Consider the following 13,103-nt stretch of genomic DNA (forward strand, 5'->3'; position numbering starts at 1 on the left):
CACATAGATTTCAAAGAGAGGACTAAACAATTATTTTGAGTTTTTGACCTCAGTTATTAAAAGGATACAGGTAAACTTATTGGCATGGAATATTTTTCTTAAAATTAATTTTCACTTGTGCTTAATTATTTTGATAGCAGAAGTATAGACATTTGCATCTTTGTCTCTCAGTACAAAACTCTCAATTATATGTATTGAACTTCTGTAACTCAGTTCCACAGATACATCCTATACTAGTAACCTGTTAACAAACATTTCACTGTTCAAACAGTACTTCTCTTCCTCTGGCTCATTTATTCAAATATCTCCCTGAACAAATTCTTCGATCTCATTAAGATTCTAACCTATAGACCAACACACTGCCTTCACTTCCACTGTTGCTCATCTGAGATCACATGATTTACCATTTGATCACTTCTTTAAAAACAGCTTTGATATCAATGGACTTCTCTCTCTCATCTCATCTTAGTTATCCAACAAAATAATAATAATACTTCAACTCAAATATCAATTTTCTCACTTCTGTATCTAATCAAGTGTAGATTTCTTGGGAAAAAATTGTATAACCAAATGCATTGGATTCATTGTAAATTCCTAATTGAATATACTCAATACAAATGTTAAGGCTATAGTTATCCTATCAAATGTTTGTTTTCCTCCTATTCAGGAAGAATTAGTATTAGACACATTTTTGCATCTATACTTTTACTCTCTGAAAGGACTAACTATACCCTTATTTCTCTAAACTTTCTCCCTAAATAACTTGCTATTTCCATCATTTTAAATATCATTTACATGCAGATCATTTCCAAATATTTATCTCTAATCTAGATCTCTCTCTTAACTATTAACTAATATATCCAGTTGCCTAGTTGGCTCCGCCATTGAGATGTTTCATATGCCAGTCAAACTTAACTTTAGAACAGAATTTAGTGCTTCCAGCACAGGAGCACAACATGAAATAGGTTTTTCTTTTTCCATGGAAGCAGTATTAATTCAGCTAATTAAACAAGAGATCTAGGATTTATCATTGATTTATTTTCTTCATTGCCTATTTTCTGGTTTACATAAATCTCTCTCTCTGTGTCTGTGTGTGTGTGTGTGTGTACATGGCAAAGTTGTGACACACACAGATATGTGTGTGCCTCTTTGCTTCTGTGCACAAAGCGATTTACAGAAATTATAAAGTTGTAAAAAACCTTTAATCTAATTTTTAAGTATGAATATGTGTGTGAGGGGAATGTGAGTGTGCTGGGATGTAAGTTTAAGGGGTAGTAATGTGGAGAAAATGCCTTTCCTTCCAAATGCATTCTATTTTGAACTCTGGATTTAAGAAAGAAAGAATAGTAAAATGAAAAAAAAATACTTTATATAATATGAGTATTTAATATTCAGTAGCATATTCTCCAAAACTGTTCTTAATATATTCTGTATTTTTGTGTATAGCACAAGACTGATTAAAGATTATAAAATGCTATCTATACATTATCAGTTTGTTATCTGTACTTAATTTATTTCTCTTAAAATAAATCATGCAATGTTATTTAGCCACTTCCTTCTGGAGTGGTATGAATTTATTGATTCATTTGATTGGATATGTCTAGGCCACAAGATATTTAACAGTGACCTTATATGTATATTGAGAACATCATTGATGAAACATAAAAATAATAAAACAAAAAAAGGAGTTTTACACTAACCCATGAAGATAGTGTACCATGACCTAAGGAATTCAACCAACTTAGCTCTGCATATCTAAGGCATTAACAGGAAGAAACACAGAATATATTTGGAGTAATATTGTAACCTGAACTATTGTAAAATCAAAAGTTCTTAAGAAAGAAAAATCTATTAATATTATCATATTATGAAATACATGTGTCTAGTTTTCCCATTTAAAAACCCATAAGAGCATTCTTTTTCATTGTAAAAGTGTTCAAATTCCAACTAGATTCACTAAAATTAAGAAGCCATGAATGACAGTAATATTAAGGCAGATATTCAGCAAATGCCACCTATAGAAGATTCACTAGATGACAGAAAAATGAGAAGTATGTACACACAGAAGGTTGCAAATTTAGTAATTTATATGGAAAATTTTAAGAAAAGAGACTAGAAGATATATCTAAGTACACAAACAACTCCTGTAATGTGTGTCAATATACTTAATAAAGGCATTAGATGAATAATGGTCATATGAAAATAAAATATATTGGTTTTATTGGATATAAATGCATTCAATGATTAAAATTAATTGAGAGAAACTACCTCCAAATATAACAGCTAATAATACATTCTCTCAGGCTATGTTTCTATAACAATATAACCAATATTTCTGATACAATTGAAAGGATATATGCTAAGAAATGAATATGAATACTGGCTATAATAGTTTATTCTTAACATAAATTCTATTCTTTAAATGCCAACTTTAAATTTAGTGATTTCCTGCTTATCCAGTTCTTGTTCCTGGCAAATTTGAACCTTTGACATAATTTAGTGCACATTTTATAAAACCCTTTTCTATCAATAATGCAATAATATTTTCACCATCCTCAGTATTACTAATATTATAATATGAACTTTAGAATACAAATCCAAATTCTAAGATTTCTGTCCTTTTTTAAAACTTTTCATAATAATAATTGATTTATTCAAGGAATACATTCAGGCTTATTAAACACAAACACACATACATATATACATACACCTTGAAAGAATTGCTTCAAAATGTTTAAAATATGTATGCTTAAATGGAAAAATAATGTGTTATTTCCTTTGTGCTTATTTTGTGATTTGTATATATTTGCTATCATTATCATGTATGTTTCCATAGTAAGGAAAAATGTACTAAAATAGCTGACATTTCAATTTTTTCCAACTTCTTCAGGGGAAAAATATTGGTAGTATCTTAAAAAAAATTGTTTTTTTTTTTTTTTTTTTTTTTTTTTTTTTTGAGACAGAGTGTCACTTTGTTGCCCGGGCTAGAGTGAGTGCCGTGGCATCAGCCTAGCTCACAGCAACCTCAAACTCCTGGGCTTAAGCGATCCTACTGCCTCAGCCTCCCTACTAGCTGGGACTACAGGCATGAGCCACCATGCCCGGCTAATTTTTTTGTATATATATTTTTTAGTTGGCCAGATAATTTCTTTCTATTTTTAGTAGAGACGGGGTCTCACTCTTGCTCAGGCTGGTCTCGAACTCCTGACCTCGAGCGATCCACCCGCCTCGGCCTCCCAGAGCTAGGATTACAGGCGTGAGCCACCGCGCCCGGCCAAAAAAAAAAAAAAAAAAAAAATTGTTGATTAAAGTAATGATTCCCAACCTTTATGCATCATAACATGCATAAAGAATGATGTTTTTATGAAACAGTTAAACAGGCTTCGGGAGGCTCAAAACAGCCTAGTGGGCTGGGGTCTCAAATGCTGTGGCTGCTGGAACACTGACAAAGTGGTAACTCATGATCTGTATGGCAGTTTGCCACACTTTTGGGGGAACCTCTGGATTATTTTAAGTCATACTGTTGTACAAATATTTCAGTGATTCTTCAAAGCATTGCAACTACACTTTTGATGGTACAGTTTCCATTACTGATTTTCTTCCTAGCTTGTTTGGTGATAGGTTTCCAGAATCAATTAAAGAAGGATGAAATAATAGTCAAGCATTTGTCTCGTTAGTGTTCTTCACAGAGGTTGAATATAACATCTTTTCTTAGTATTTTATTTTCACTTTTCTTTCTTTTTTATGTTAATATATTTTTCAACAAAATAAATCAACGTTTAATATTGAGGATGATTATGAAAGAAATCTTATGGTCTTGTCAGCTGCTAAAGTGGAGTTTCAAACCATAATCTATTTCAAATTATTACCTTTCAAAGGAAACAATTTATTTTATTTTGTGCTTGTTTACCAACATTTGCATAAAATTCAGGACTATCCCATAAATATAGTACTCTAAGTCATTGTTATATATTAAGTGTGGTTAAACATAAATATTTAACATTTTTATCATCACTAACATTACCTTATACTAAATGAGTAAGCAATAAATTTATGAATTCTTAAATAGTGCATAATTTAAGTAGCATTAAATTTGCCTATTTAATAAAATAAATCATATTGGACTAAAGTAGGACTAAAATAGTGAATGAATACTGCTTTGTAAGATTACATTGTAAATAACCCTTCCCGTGTCCCTACTTTCTTTCCAAGCTACCATCTACTTATCTTTCCTTATTCTGAAAAATATTGTTAAACATTACTTTTTAAACTTTGTGAGCGCAAATTCATGGTCAGTCCTTGAAATCATGATTTCTCTCCACCACTTGGAAGAAACTGCTGTGTCAAGGATATCAGTAACTACTATCTAAACCTCTAGCCTGTCTTCATTTCTTTTTCTATTTGATTTCAAAAGCACATAACCCAGCTGCCTTCCTGTTAATTCTTGGAAGTCTATTTGCTTGGTTTCCATCAAAACTCTCACATTGTTTTCAGCTACATTTCTTACTAGTTTATCCTTCTGTATGCATCTCTGGAATATTAGTTCTCCCTATGTTAAAGAGTCTCAAACTATGCCTCCATCTGTAGAACAATATTTTGCAATTCTTGAATCCTCCATTTATTTCAAATATGGTGGATCTAAAACTGAATTAATTTTCTTTCATCAACATCCCAGTTACCTGATTAGTCGATTTAGGACCCAATAAGTTATTTCTGGTTCATTTCACTTCATTATCTCTTACATCCAGTAAGTCACTAATGTATGTAAGTTACATACATTCTTTATTTTTCATTCTCCTCAACTCCATCACCATTTGGCTGTTAAGACACTTATCATCCGTTTTCAGGAATATTGAGTCCCCTGAATTCTGTACCAACAACCCTCACAGTAACAGTATTATCATTCACATTGTTACCAAAGTTGTTTCTGAGAGGCAATTCTGATACGATTAAATATTCTTCTGATTACATAGTTATGAATTCTTATTGCCTACAAACAATAGTCTAAGTTTTATGTAATGGCATAAATTTTTCTACCCAGTATTATAACAGTTTATTAACTGAAACTCATCGTTACTCTCTTTCTCTCAATAGTAGATATTTCTTTGTGTTGATGACCCTTTTCACACTGGGCACACAACTTCCTGGGGTCAGAAACTTCCCTCTTTCATACATAGGTATTTGTGTTCCACAATCTGTCAATCTAGTGATGCTACCAATAGTCTGAAACTTAAAGGAATTATGCAAAGTCACAAAAAAGTTGTCTTACTAATGATCTTAGAGAAGGATCTTTCAACTTTTCATCATTGAGTATGATGTTAGCTGTGAGCTTATCAAAGGTGACATTTATTGTGTTTAGGTAATATTTTTCATACCTAATTTGTTGAGCCTTTTGTCATAACAGGATGTTGAATTTTGTCAAATGCTTTTTCTGCATCAGTTGAGAAGATCATGAGATAATTTCTTGACTATTAGAAAGACAGTGCACAAGTGCAAATTTTGGACTAAGGTCATTTAATAATAACCTTTAATACGCTAAATCCAACAGTCATAACTTAATCCTTATTTTACTTAATACTTTATCACAATTTAGCATAGATGATCGTTCTTTGATAAATATTCTTTATTTGAATCTTAAGACATTGACCTCTTTTTCTTTCTTTCTCATTGACTATTTTTGCTGAATGTTCCTCCTCTCCCAGGGTTGTTAGAGTCTAGGTGACCCAGCACTTTATGTTTGGACTTACCTGTCTATAATTATTACCTAAATGATCTCATTCAGTTTCACAAGTATAAACATAACTTTACTTCTTGACTTCCAAATTCATATCCCTTGCTCAGCTCTTACCCCACTCTCCATTATTATGTATTCAATTGCCTAATCAAGAACTCCACCTGCTATTTTAATAGGCTAATCAAACATAACATGTCCACAAATTAGTTTCTCTTATTTCCTGCCAAACTTTCTCTAGTTGTTGCCTTTTGATTTTCAGTTAATTGGAAGTCCATCCTTTCATTTACTCTGGATAATAAACAAACAAAGAAAAAACAAAAAAACACAGCAAGAACACCAAAAACAAAAAGGTTGGAGTCATCCTCAACCTACTTAATTTTGATATTTCTATTTCAAATTCAATCTTGTTAACTTTACCTTCAAAATACGTTCAGACTCTAAACACTTCTGATAACCACCACCACCATCTGTCACATAGACTATTGGAATTGCTTTCAAAACTCTGGATCTGGCTTCCCATCTAATTCCAGTGAAGTTCTTCATTTTAACAAAGAGATGTTTCAATACAAAGTTTCAGTCAAGTGGGATGAATAAGTTTTGACGATCTAATACACAGCATGGCGACTGCAGTTACTAGTACTGTATTACATTATATACTTGAAATTTGCTGAAAGAGTAGATCTCAAATGTTGTGACCACAAATAAAGACAACTATGTGAGATGGCAGACACATGCACTAACTTGATGGTGGTAATCGTGTCACAACGCATACATGTACAAGACATCATAATGTACACCTGAAATATATTTTTATTTGTTGATTTTTATTTTGTCAATTATATCTCAATAAAGCTGAAGAAAGGGAAAAAAAACAAATTGTCAGATCCAGATTTTCTTGGTTCAAAGCCCACATTGTTTTCTTATTTTACACAGAACAGAGTCAGATTTCTTGTAATCATGAACACAATGTGGCTCGTTTTCATTTGCTTCACCTCTTAGTAGTTTCTTCTTGCTCGTGCCTTTTAACTGCACTGGCTTCTTGAACAGCTGCTGCTATCAATGCATTTGAATTGGCTATTCTTTTTTCTTTTGGTAGGACATATTTTTTATTTTTACCAGCATCTCCTTTAGATTTTTCTCTTTTTTATTTTTTTTATTTCAGCGTATTACAGGGGTACAAATGTTTAGGTTACATATATTGCCTTTGCCCCACCTGAGTCAGAGCTTCAAGTGATTCCTTCACATGTTGCTTCAGACAATGACACCTTTTCTGAACTCCACTTTAAAATATATACATATATTATATAAAGCATCTACTTCCAAAATCAGTAAATCATATTCCCTTTACTCATTACCTTCCTAATTGATAATCTCAAAGTGCCAACCAATAGGGCAGGATAGAATAGGAAGTATTGGCAAGGCAAAGAAATGCAGCTTATGAAAGCAAGTGGTAACAAGCAAAGAATCCTTTAAAATTTTAAGAAAGTTCCATTTTAAGGAAGTTCTGCAGTAACCACCTGCCTGATGTAAAATAATCTGTGACTTTTTGAGATTTAAAGTGATATCTAGGCTCCCAGCATTTTGGTGTAAAAACTGTGGCAAGCAGCACACACGTATTCTAAGTTAGGAATGTCCCTAAATGCCTACTTCAGATGTGACCAAATGGAAAGTGAAAGCCCCTCTGAGGGTAGAATTACGACTGATACTGTGCAGTAAACAGGAAGGCACATTGATGTGAGCAGAATTAGTGCCAGTCAATGAATATTCCCCAAGCTCAGTACAGGGCCCTCAAAGTGTCAATTGAACAAGAATTCTACAATGACTACAGGTCTGTGTTTATTGTATGCATCCTCTTCTTTGCCCTTGTGAAATGGTGTCTTTCTTGCAGTTGTCTTGCCCTTGCTCCATTATTGATACTGGATATTTCATTACTGACAGCTCATATTTTAAGTCTATAGATTTCTAAATCAAGGGAATCACAGTTAGACCTGAGGTATTGTGTGTTATCACTAGTGAAAGATAATTACAGAAATAAACAGAAAAACGTGTTTTGGTTCATCTGCAGATCCTCACCTATAGACGCATGACTCAATGTCTTGAACGGACAGAATTTGAGTTGTCTCTGAGAAGAACTTAAGTGTAGTTTTCACCAGAAAGGAGAATAAATTAAATACTTGATAACTTAGAATGGAAGATTACAGTAGTTATTGTAACTATTAAAAATGTGATTCTATTCTGCTCCCAGAAAAATAAGATTTTACTTTCTGCTTCCATTTAAACATAGACATGCTTGCATAGGTCAGTGGTATATGAACTGAACGGATGTATGTTACTGCTGGGTAGCTTTCATAGCCAAACAGAATTCTCAGCACTGCCTTCCTCTTGATTTGGCGATCACTGAAGCAAATAGTAAAATGATTTTCTAGCGGTTATGTAAGTGGCTAGGATGAGCAGTGTTCCTCTGAAGAGCCAGGCTGAATGTGTAGCCATGACTAGAAATAAATGTGTGTTGCATAAAGCCACTGGCATTAGTAGCATTAACATAGCTTATCCTATTTTGACTGAGACACTAATATAATATTTACTCATTTATTTTGTTTATTTTCTGTCTAAGTCTAAGACTATATACTGCATGAAGTCCTAAATGTTTGTTTCTAGGTTGACTCCATAGTCACAGTATTAACAAACTTGACATGGTATGCACTCCATAAATACTTGTTGAATGAATGAATAAATGAAGATAGGGTGAGGGAGTTCCTTCATTATAATAAAAGCAAAGACAATTTAGACGACAATAATTCAGGGCAGTTTGTAGATTTGGGAGAGGGTACATTAAATCGCTTCTGCTTTCTCGTTAAAATAAATAGGTCTTTACTAAAGAAAAAATCCAATCAAGCTTGCATGAATAAATGAATAAAACAAGTAAATAAATATCTACTCATATTTCTGATATTGTAAAATACCTAGATAGAACTTAGTCACATGCAGGTGAGGATGTAAAACCATTTAATAATGATAAAAATATATAATGAAAAGTAATATAAATAAGTGATTTGTGCTTAAAATAAACTGCCCACTTTTATTTTAAACATGTGATTCAAACATGAGCTGTCAAAGTTTGTATTTCCTAGAGTTATTGTTCAAAATATCAAAACACATTTGGACTTTTCTTGGCACACAGTGATTTAGTAACGTAGATGCATTCACCTAACCCATTTCTTAAGGCTTGTAAACATCATTCATTCTCTCTGAAGAGACTGAGTGGTTTTTATTAATGAAGCAACATCTGTTCTTTCAAAAGTAAATGAGTTCCCTAAAGGATAATTAATAAAAAATATTGCCAATAAACACAGCTGGCAAATTGTTAAAAATACAACAAATTAAAGAGGAAATAACTGTGGATTTAATAAATAGGAAGAGAGTAAAGTATATAAATAATGTATTTTATTATAAAGTCCTAATAAACTGGAGTTTATCATTTTTAACATACATGTAATTTACCTATCAGGGATAGCACTTTGATTATTGAAATTAGCAATAATCAGTATCATTTTGTAAGTGTAAAATGTAAATTGTTAGATTCAGAAAACTAAATATAGATGGAGTCAGAAACTGGTAAATTCAAATGGTGTTTCACTGTGCATGTGGAAGCATAAGGAATGATTAACCAAACAAACAAAAACCTACATATCTATCTCTCTGTTTACTTAGTTGCTATTTATCTACCAATATGGGAAACATAAACATTGGAAGAAAAACTGAATTTTACTAGATTATGTTTGAAAGGCTTTGATTATTAGGGTAAAACATTAGAATTAATTTGCTAGTCTACCATGGTCACTGAAGATTTTGAACAATAATGTAAAGCAATCAAGAAAGTGCTGGAAGAAAATTATTTGCAGCATTACGTAGGAAGAGCTGAGACTAGCTGTTCTATTATACTTGAAATTTCAATTTCAGAATCATTAAAGTAACTTTGCAGCAGTGTTTGGTAACCTCAGCACTTTTAACATTTGAGCAGAGAATTGCTTGTGGGGCAAGGAGGGGATCTCCTAAACGTAGTCAAATGTTCCCTGGAGGGGCTGGGTAAGCGAGGTCAGTGAAAAATCATCTTCAGTTTTAACCTGCTTTACTAAAAAAAAAAATGTTTGATACATGCACTTATACAATTTCAAAATTCCAATTTTCAAGGACACACATATATATAAGGAGGAAATTATACCTTTCAATCCATGTTTTTCATTTGTAGAACATGGTAAATGCTACTGCTTTTTGGAAGCCTTCTACAATTTTCATAAATTTCTTCTCATGTACTCCCATGTTAAATTGCTTTCGGAAGCAATTTAATATAACTCTTACATTTAGTTATTTATACAAAAGTATTAAAAGATAAGGATTATGTTGTATCCATCTGCTTCATAGTAGTATTTATCACAGTGCCTGAATATAGTGGGTGATAAATATATGTATTTGTTGAACTGAAAAGTCATAGAAATTTGGAAAAACAGAGGGCTGTATTATTCACTTTGTCCTATCCTCTAATTTTTTAAATAAGTGCACTGATGGTCAGACATGTTAAATAATTTTTGATGGTGCATACCTGTGCATACTTGCTTGCTGAGACAATATATAGTGCAATGTCTCTTCTTATGTTCAAGACAGAAATTTCAGATAAAAAAACTCGTGTCTGTTTCCTAAGTGTATATAAAATTTATCCATCCATTTCTCCTAATTTTCAAAGACACTTCTCTAATCCAGAATATTACCATCTCCCACCCAGATTACTGCAAGCACATCTTGATGGGAATTCTTGCCTACAGGTTTTCCTTGCTCCTTGTTGCATCCAAGTGGGCATTGACTTGTCTATTTGCTTGGAACCCTTTTATAGCTTTCCATTGACTCTAGAATAAAGTGCAAACTGTTTTATATGTTGTCTTATGAACCAATTTATTTGTCTATCTGTACAGTTCACATTTGCCATTTCCCATCTGACATCCTATGTTCCATTTTTAATAGCATTTTTTGTGTATTTAGACTTACATATAACTAGTAACTTCTGAACCACCACCCTTTCTCTGACCACTCCTTCTAGACAACTCCTGTCTACTTCATGTCCTCAACTCAGACATGAGTTTCTGAAGAAAGCTTCCCCTGACTGATTACCATCAGGCCTGCTGCCACTGCTCGGTATTCCATATTTCATAACATTTGACACACTGGTAGAATTTATTCTTTGTCTATCTCTTTGCACTATAAACTCAGAAGGCAGAGCCTATGTCTTTTTTATATAGTCTCCTGGCATGGCTCAATTTTATTTGACTTTTAAATGAATAACATTTACTGATAGCAATAAACAATCACTTGCCATTTGTCACACACTAGGCTAAGTGCTTTACATTTATTTTCCACAAAGAAATGAATGTTTATAAAGCATAAGTAACTTTTCCAAGTCCCAGAGTTAGTAAGTGGGAAAAGACTAACTTTAAACACAGGATCACTTGTTTTTTCATGATGAAAAAAAAATTGACTGCTTAGTTCTGTCATGGTATGAAACCATTATAGTTTTTATATATCCTTTGATGTCCAGGTTGTTTTCTTAAGTCCATTTTACCAGGCCAATTATTTCTTATAACAAAAAAATCCTGACTCATCCATACAGTTTCAAATAATTGTGGACAATAGGGAATGCTCTAGATTTTGAATATAATTGAACACAGGAATGGATGCTGTGAACAACTGACACAGAAGAGAAAGAGAAAAGTATTTCTCAGTAACAAATTCATGATAGGCATGAAAATCAGAAAATGTAGTTTTCACGTTACCATGAGAAAGATACCATCAGCCACTGTTTTTCTCAATGTAATTATTAGGGCTCAAAAAGAGTAAAATAAAAATAAAATTCAAATTTGGGTTTTTCATATTTTAACATTGCCATTTATTATGACTAGATCTCTCTAGTAAACATACACAAAGCCTCAGAAAATTTGACTGCTTCAATGTTGGTTGACATAATTTTTCTTTATGCTTGATGACTTCCATTGAGCAAATATATCACTCTTCATTGCATTGAGTATCAGTTTCTATCAATAATTATAGGCTCTCAATAACACCTGGAAATTCATTAGCAGTCAATGGATATTATAAATAATCATTCTAACAATAATTTGCATAGTGATTAAACATTCCAATATAAGTTCTCAAATATTATGTCATCTAAACTAAACCCCAGGAAAATTATTATTTATACTCAAATTTTATATTTAAAGAGCTGGGATTACATTTTCTCTATCATTTTCTCTATAGTGAGTCTGCTTCCTTTCTCACTTCTCTTGTCAAAATGGGCAGAAAATCATTTGGCTACTCAAAAAGAATAATTTAAGCTTATGCAGATACATCCCAAATAAGCCAACAGCAGCGAGTATCTGTAGTATTTTAGAAAAGCTTCTTGATCTGGAATATTATTCATTTTAAATGTAAAACATACTATAAAATATGTTTTGAAAAAATGAAATATTATTGATCAAAATAAGAGCACCCTCTATAAAACACACAACCTGAAGCAATGCATTTAGGTAATGCTTTTAAGATGTTCTGAAGAAAAAGAAATTATTCATTCTTACTGTAAATGGAAATTGAAGAGGAGATCAGAATAAATCTCCTTCGTAAATCATCCCACTCAAGCTATAGATTAAGTGACTATGTAGAATAATTTGAGGTATTCTAAAATATTGGAAGAATAAAAATGTCAGATTGGGTAAAAGTCTGTTGACAGGTGATTTCATGGAGAAAATCCAGAAAGAGATCATTGGAAGTATATTTTAATCTAATATTCTCTTTCATCAGTAGCAAATAAATAAATTAGTTCTGTCTTTAATTGTAGTATGTAATATAAAAATAGCACACTAAACTAAACAATAGTTCTTATCTTATTTAAAGCCAAAATCTTTCAAAGCTGTCTCCAGGATATATGAATAGTCCTTGGATCTGAAATAACCAAAATAATCTTGAAAAGGTGCAAAGTTCAAGGATTTATACTCCTTGACTTCAGGTCTTAGTATTAAAAAACAGCAGACATCAACACCTTGTTGTGGTATTTGATAATGATGGAGAAATAGATCAATAGGACATAATAGATATAATTATAGTGATATGATCAATTGATCAATTTTCTAAAAACTTACCAAGTAATTCATTATATAGAGAAATGACTATTTAAGTATCATAAACCAACTGAAAAAAGCATGTAGAAGTAATGAACATAAACTTGATTTCCTAATCAAGATGTCAAGCACAGATAAGGAAAAATTAAATTTATAAATTTCTATAAATTTATAAGAGATCTAGAAGAATAGTTTTGCAACCCAGGGTG

The sequence above is a fragment of the Lemur catta genome, chromosome 19 (assembly GCF_020740605.2).
Source record: "Lemur catta isolate mLemCat1 chromosome 19, mLemCat1.pri, whole genome shotgun sequence".
Taxonomy (NCBI): Eukaryota; Metazoa; Chordata; class Mammalia; order Primates; family Lemuridae; genus Lemur; species Lemur catta.